The sequence below is a fragment of the Anabas testudineus genome, chromosome 13, assembly GCF_900324465.2.
Source record: "Anabas testudineus chromosome 13, fAnaTes1.2, whole genome shotgun sequence".
NCBI lineage: Eukaryota > Metazoa > Chordata > Actinopteri > Anabantiformes > Anabantidae > Anabas > Anabas testudineus.
In genome coordinates, this window is record NC_046622.1 from 5,205,398 (window position 1) to 5,214,108 (window position 8,711).

The following is an 8,711-nucleotide window of genomic DNA, read 5'->3' on the forward strand; positions in this document are numbered from 1 at the left end:
ATGAATATGCAACAAATGCTACACCACTCAACCAAGACAGGCAGAAAAAGTATAGAAAAAGTAATATGTGTTCTTGACACGACTCTTTCATAACATCCTCTATGACCCTGAACCTTAAGCATAGTCCTGAAATGTTTAATTATTATTTTCCATAAATAAATAACCTAATTTAAATGTAATATTGGCCTACCCTGGATAGACTAATCCCTCACAGACACTCTATAAACCTTTATGGAGCTTTATATTGGGTTTCAGTTCATTGCCTCACTGCCTGGCTTCACCTTTAACATTTTGGTTCAGTTCTGGTGATATAACTTATGACTAAGAACTCCAACTAGAAGAAAAGAGGTACATCCATACAGTAGTGTCTCACCTGAGGAAAAGGTTGTCACCTGTACGTACAGTGTATCACACAGATAACAAGTCTCTTTAGACCTACCTCTGTCTTCCTGTGGGACTCAGATTTGTAATTGCCATCCTCTCCTCAGCTCACTAATGAGAGCGAGGTCATTCCCTATACCACGGGTTCAGACATATCTCTGTCTATATCCCATAATGCCATTGTCTAGGAAACAGAGGAATGCTTACAGCCTTCACCTGACAGGACTCCAGAGAATTCAGTCAGCTCTCGGTTGCCACATACTGTAGGATTACTGAACATAAACCACAGCTCAGAGCAAAGCAAAGGCTTTCAAACATTACTGTGCAGTTAAACTCGATATATCTCTTACAAAGCTGTTTTTTATAAGACACCGTGTTTCTATTCTGAGGGAGATTTTACTACCTGAAGCTTGTTGGAATATAGTTTGAAATCCTAGTTTCACTGAATTACTGGCAGAATAATCAGGTATTTTCTCTTTAAAGTCTTGAATATTTTATTTTGTACACAGCTCTCCATCGTCAGTGGCTCTTGATTGTGCTGCTCTAGTCCTTTCATGGGAATCTGTTTCCGTGGTCATGTCAAGGTGCTCCCTCTCTGCTAGAACCTAGAGACAGCAGCATCCCACTGGACCGAATTCATCCTCAGACTTTCACCATTACCACTAATGTGATCCTCGTATCCAGAATACATGCTTTCCTGCAGGATTTTTCACTTTTTACTTCAAACTGATTAATTACAAAAGAATTATCACACAAACCTACAACTCCACTAAGTTTTAAAGAGCTTTACAACGAGTTTGTTTAGCTGTCTGGCCTGAAACTTTATTGTCTTTATTATTGTCTCGCTGTTATCAAGCTATAAGGACTGATTGTCTGCAATCTGCACCAAATGACAGAACCTTAGTGGAATATTTTGCAGATGTAGAGCTACATACTATTTGCAGAAGTTGGTAGAGACCAAAAACTGAGCTAAAACCGAATACTGCAGGTGTTCCCTTCGATTAGATGCACTGAGCAGCCTTTTAACTTTAGTTATACATTGTTAATATAACAATATCAATAGATATATTGACATAATTAGAATTTTTAAATCAGGTGTCACTCAGTGTGAAGCTGAACATGACTTTGATGATCCTTTTGTTTTGATAGAGGTGGGATGTTGCTGTAACACCATGTTACATCACTATATTTCCTGGGTCTTGTTCTATTTCTCCATGTTTTCCTGCTCCTCCTCTCTTCTAAGAATACGCTAGCCAGTCTAATCACAGGAACCGACCCAGGCTGGAGGTGCATGCCTTTGCACATGGCAGCACAAATTAAAATGTCTCCTGCCGCCTGCATCTCTAATTCCCTGGCACTATGCCCTGGCCTGTCCCATAAATTACAACCAGACCTCTCCATATGGTGCAGCCAGCATGGGGCAGGCCAGTTTATTGACATGAGCTACTCCCTAAACTCTCAAAGTCGATAACCGAGTAGTTCAGGACACACACAGTTGGAGTGTCAACTCCATAACATTATTAACAACAATAGTAAAAAGATTTAGATCTTTATAGAGATTTGGAGCAATATTTTTGGTCCTTGTCTAAAAGAGACCACCAGTTGATACCATAATACAGACATTACACTGGGAATAAATCTCCTATTTGTCCAGTCTTTAATGGTTGAGCTGTACTCTGTGATTCTTGGGCAGGTGTCTGAAGACAAAAAGACATCTGAGCATTTCCAATGTGACACTTAAGCTTTTAAATCCTCATTTTATTGCTCTTGCTCATAATTCATGATTTCACAGAGATACCATCTCCAAAAATTGTATGTATTGCTTTCTTTTGTCTCTGTTATTAAGCCCCTGAAGGATATGTGCTACTGTTTACATATAGCTAATAAACTTATGGTTATGGTTTAGATTATTTTCTTTTGGCATCATTATTATCCAAGATTTATGCTACAGTCAAAAGAGTTCTGTGTGATATTGCCTGTACCTTTACTTTATACTTAATTATCAGCATTATAACAAATTGTCTTTTGTCTTAGGCCCACTGATGTGATAAATATGATACAAAACCTGCAAATATCTACAGCTGCAATACCTCAGTCAGTGGCTTTTTTTTTTTTTTTTTTTTTGTACCTAATTGGGAAGACTTGTTTTGTTGTTTATGTCCATAACAAAGACCAAAAACAAATTTTATAGACTCTTTATATATAAAACCTTCAAAAATAAAAGTTTACGCAATAAATTTCAGGATGAAAGAAGTAAAGAGAGGTTGCAGACTAGGCTTCTAAGCTTAAATAATTGATAATTACATAATTTTGTCTAGGCTTTTTGTTTACCACAACAAAGCTTAGACAAAACAAAAAACTTCTGGTTGCCTAAAAGATTAAAAAGTCTATGCTATAAATTTGAAAAAAGATGGTTTTGGTTGCCATTTCCTTTTCTTTGTTCTCTGCTGGGTGTATCACTGGTTGATTTTTTTATGTTATGTCTTCTTCTCTGCTATGTGCAGATGAAAAAATTAGCAAAAAAAAAAAAAAAAAAACTTGAAACACAAGCTCCAAGCTGACATCCTCAAACCAAGAAGAATGCAGCGATGTTGTTGTCGACTCTATTATCAGAAGACCAATCTTCAACCGCAACTGCAATGAGATAAATCACACACGTACGGAGAAGGACCGCCTCCACCTGCAACTCAGTGCCAGACTTCTCTAAACACACATGCTGCTTTGTTAGGATCAGCACTCAGTGTTTGTGAGCCACACTGAGTGTTGTTGATGGTGTTGTTTTCAAATGTCCTGCTGATACTTGGTTCTCGCCCACATGTACCCTACATGCAGATTATTAGACCAGGGCTCAGGTAACTGATATGTTCCTGGATAAAACGTAAACAAGCGTGAAACATCTTATGACACGCATGAGTAGAGGGGACACAGGATCTAATACACTAATGAATAATTTTATCACAGGTTGAATGACCCAGTGCTGCAGCAGGATACCTTGTCCTGTCCCCTGCCATTGATGAGTAACACTTTAAAACACATGACTTATGGCGAGGCGAGGCCATGAATACTAACGTGTGTCCATTTGCTGCTGAACAAAAACGGAAGGCAGCGCTTTGACAAAATAAATCTGACATTTTGATAATAGCAAAGTCGAAAAAAAAACAAAAAAAAAAAAAAGGCCATTCAGCAATACCAAGGCTGTCAAACCACAAGCCATAGGTGTCAAATATTTTGGTACAGCTCCAACTGCAAACAAGAGCCAACACTACTTGAGCTTCCAGGTATTAAGCTTGGACTGTAATATGCAAATCAGCACCATTGTTTCAAAATCAGAAAATATAGTGTAGCACCACCCAGCTATTAGAGCAGCCTGTTGTTGTTACATTCTTGTTTCTGTGTGGTATAGTTCAGAGAGATTATCAGTCCATTGAACGAATGAATAACAGACCATTCTCTATAGTTTTTGAGACAAGAAATTGCAGTTTGACTATCTTTTCTATTTGCAGAGATAGATGTCTGCCTCAGTGAGACTGTTTACAGTTCTTTGTTGTTTAAGATACATTTAACACAAATGAACGCGTTTATATTTCTAGCAAGTACAGGGATCATTCTTCTGCATACTTTCATTTATTTCTTCTTATCTTACTGTGGTTTATTTTCCTTCTTTTTAACAGTTTTAAAACATTTTAAACTTTGTACCAAGTGATTGCCTCAGTGTACACACATAGAGTTGCCTCACCTCTTTCTTTCTTCTTTCTTTGTGCATGTATTTGACCTCTTTTCCTCTTTTTTTCTCCTTCTTTCCCTCTTTGTTCTCATGTAATTTTACCATAGAAACGTCAGTGTTTACATCCTGTTTGCCTTTCAAAAAGTCTTTGTTTATTCTTGAGAGTGCCGGTGTGTGACTCTCTTACTATCATTCTGGAGGAAATACCATCGGTCGCGTGCCAGTCGCAGCTAACCACAAACCCAAGCTGGGTGGAGAGGGGCATTTTTCATATAAATCATGGAATATGGCTGTGGGCGAGCCATTGCCAGGCTGAGTGAACAGCCATAAATAGACTGCCATTGCATGTAGTAACAGCTTTGAGCAACACAAAGGCAGACTGTAGTAACCATCGCCCGTGGTATAGCAGGGGAAAAAGACTCTTATTGTTTCTGTGCATCTCTGAGTTAGTCATAAGATATTACCAGGCTGTCAAGTTCAATCCATGAAGCATCAGAAATGAGCCTTTGAATCTATTTTGAAATGGTCTGAATTTTCCCCTCAGTCCGCTCCTCCCAGCAGCAGCAGAGGGTTTGACAGTACGACAAAAAACTCCCTTATTGAACCCTTGAGATGTCGGGGACTGGCAGTTCTGACACACTTCGGTCTTCTACAGAACACTTAGCCACAGACTGTGCTCTGCATTGCTTCCAAAGTTGCTCACATCACACGACATGAATGGAGTACTCGGGAAATATATATATATATATATATATCTTTACTATAGAAACTAAAATAATGTCAGAAGTGCTTAAGGAGGGCTCCTTGAACATGGAAATGTGACAGTACAAAGGCTGCGAGGAGAAAAACCGATGTGGAATGTGACTAACCTGGAAGCTAAAGTCATCTGGGACTCATCAGTTCCAGTGGTGCGTACATGACAACGAGACGGTCAGCAACACAGTCAGAAACAGTAAAGATAAAAAAGAATCAGATCAATACTTGTGTGTGTGTGTGTGTTGTGCTCGCTGGGTGTCTTACCACTGCTGCTGCTGCTGAGGTCAAGTCAGGACACAAATCACAGCTCTAGGCTGGGCTGTCTCCTCTCAACTTACACAACAGTTGAGCTACATCTGTTTCTCTTTTACTCTCCCTCTGCGTCTTTCTCTCTTTGTTTCTCCAGCCACTCCTGAAGTGTTTTGTTTCATGGTGACGTTTGTTGGCCTCAAAGTGGAACTACTTCGTTGTAGGATGATTAGATGTGTTGCAACGAAGGGCAACTGATCATCTGATCAATGGCATGTAAGGCTTTCTGTGGGGTGAGGAGGAAAAACATGGCAACGGCTTATGTTCAGATTTATAGTGTAGTCTCAGGGTCATATTAGATTTACACTTGAGACAACCTACAGAATTACTAGGCACGGAAAGACACTCATACCAGTCAGAGGGTCATCTGGGTCCATCAGAGGAGCACTCGCAGCTGGATGATTGGAACATTGGCTTTATGTTTTATTTTTGTCCTCTCTCATTCAAATATCAATGACAAATTCCTTGTTAGTTAAAGCCTACGTGGAAATAAACCTATTTCTTGTTTCACACAATCAAAATAGCCCTAAAGCGCTCTTATGTCAACCAAAGCGGAACTCAGGTTGACCTGAAGAACCAACTAGAAAACTAATTAAAATACTAGAAGGATACTTTGACCAACCAGAGGGTTACTTGCCAACAGTTGGGACAACCAGAAGAAGGAGCAGTTGAGGCAGCCAAAATGGCAGCTCAACTGGAAGAGCACTTTCACCAAAGAGAGATGTATTAAAGGTGCAGGTGGGAAGGTTATGGGTATGGACCCACCAGTTTAGGTGGGCATTTAGGCCAAACAGAAGGGTGCTTTTGTCAAGCAGATGGTCATTTAGTGTGAGGAAACTGGGGCCTATCAGGTGGGCGTGTTGGTCAATCAGAAGGGCTCTTTGGACATTTAAAAGGGCTCTTAGATTAACCAGAAAGTTTATCAAAGGGGAACACTCAAAGCCTGACACATTTGGGGGGAAAATAAAATACAGATTTTCCACTTCTGGCACTAATAAATCTTGACTAAATAAATTTTAAGAGATACTTAGGCATATGTGGGTGTACGGGTGTATGTATTACTGTGTGATGTGATCAAGACAACTTCAAACCAATGACAGATTACATTCAGCTGGGTCATTTGCCGCTGTGCAGCAGACAGGCTCAGCTGAGGCTGGTGACCACCCATGGGTTCTGTCATCCACTATGGCACTCCACTAGTTACAAGCCCCATTGCGTGGTCTCTTTTGGGCCCAAAGTCTCACTGAGACTTATTTGTGTCATCTACAGAGCCCTGGAGACACACCTCGAACACACACACTCACATACTGACATACACACACACAAGTGTGCATGTTCGGGCTTGTATGATAGCTTGAAAAGATAAGTATGGTAAAGTACAGTTAATACAGTATCTCAAAATGTGAGTTCTTCTTGTTTGGTTAAAAACAAGTTTAGAAATCAGTTTTTTTATATAATTGAATCATTAAAAATTGTATTTTCTACCCTTGTTACTTGGTTTTTGACATTATTTGGATTAAAAACTTAAATATACAGTAGTTTTATTATATATAGTGAAACTTTGTAGGTCTAACATTTAAATTGAAGAGTAACAGTGTTGTTGGACTAAAACAGCATTGAATTAGGTCCAGAATGTGATTGATTTTGTTTGAACAAGCCCTTTGATATAGTTTAATTATTACATTTCCTTTTTACAGTGACAGAGAGTACCGAGCCACTGTATAATATTTAGTCTGTGACACTTAATTATCCGTAAATACTCTTGACGTCTGACTGCGAGCCAAATGGCTAACCAGAATAGCTGTGTAGTCTCATAGAAAGTCATTCAGAAATACTTTTCTTCAGGAATGTCATTACAGTGTGAAGGCTCAAACAAGCACATTGTTAATGGACAAACTCCAGGAAGAGGCTTTGATAACAGATTGGACTACTGGCCACAGTTTTCTAATACTGAAAGTCTTGGGTTCGCAAATATTGACTCAACTGTCCTGCTAAAGGGAATGACAAGAATTTACATGCTTTAACAAAACCCCCTTGTTTCTGTAATTCATTGCTTCGATTCAAAATGGGGGCACAAGGAAACACTAGGTGGAAACTAGGGGCAAACACAAAATGCAGTGAAGAATGTGAACTCCATGGCATATTACTTTGTCCTCACATTGCATTTGTGTCCTGACATGGCCCCAACTGTCTAACCGCATTTTGCCTTCTCGCACCCAGGGGAACATAAGGATCGCATATGCCTTTGGCAGCAGTCCACACCCACATTCCTCAGCTATGTGCTCACAAGCGTCCTCTCTGCCCCCCTGTCCCTCCTCCCTCCCACTCTGACACCAAAACCTTGGCCCACATTGCTTTGCACTGTAAAGAAATGCAAACATTACATTTTTTCCTGGACTCAGGGGAGCAGAAACGTATAGTGTGCCATTTCTTCGAATGAGCTAAGCCTACTCAGCTCGCTTCAATTTGCTGTTGGCCAAGCTTATTGTTATGTGGATTATGTAGAATTGTCAAGTTTCTGGGATGGGGCGTATTTTACAATACCTAGACAACACCTCATTCCACAGAAACAGAAATCAATTCTAAAATAAGGAAAACATTTAGTCACTGAATTGACTGCATGCTTTAAAGAACACTTGTTTGCCAGAGATTTTTATGAGACCAGTTCCTAAAGGCTTGTCTAGTTAAAGGTTATCTTTTACTTGCAAGTCAAAGTCAAAGACAGTGGGGCCAGGGAGGCTATGCAGTTTGCTGTCTGGGGTGAATGAGTTCATTGGTAGGGGGTGTATGGTACGGAATGTAGCTGTAAGAAAAAGCCAGGAGGAATCATTATAAGGAAGAAATGAGACGCCACTAAATGGGAGTTAAGCACACAAGTAGAGAGTTTTCAGTCTTTTGTAAAACAATCCTGTGCACATGGCGTGAACCTCCTTTCTGGGATCCTTTATCTCCTGTGTCCATGTTTCCATGCGCAGTTTTTAAGTGAGGACACTGAATGGAAGACAAAAACAGGGAATCAGCTTATTTTCCTCTACGTACAGTATGTTATTTCTGGACTATGGTGTTGAAAACTGATAATTTACAATGATTTTTGTCATCTAGTTCATGTCAAACTTAGCCAATAGTAAATCCTAGTGCTCTTTGTTAACACTCCTCTACAACTTTAAAGTCAGTTGATTTATTACCTGGGATCAAAACTGACACCAGGTCAGACAACCTTCTAGTCATCTATTGCCAATTCATAGACATTTTAGGTATCAGGGTACGATGCACAGGGCTAGAGGAGACATAGATAAACAGATTAGAGATCTTGACAACAGTAATATGTGTATCTGTACATCAGAAACTGATCTTTGCTCTGGAAGCAGGAATCATGATTAAATAATGGCTAATGCAATTAGATGACACATAAAGTGCTTGTTAGTCCTCTCGTTACTTTGCTGTCATTAGGGAAAGTCATCATTTTTTTGGCAGATATATTTGAATCAGTTCAAGTTTCCCACCTAGCGTAATTTGCAACTGTAACAAAAGTCAGATTGAT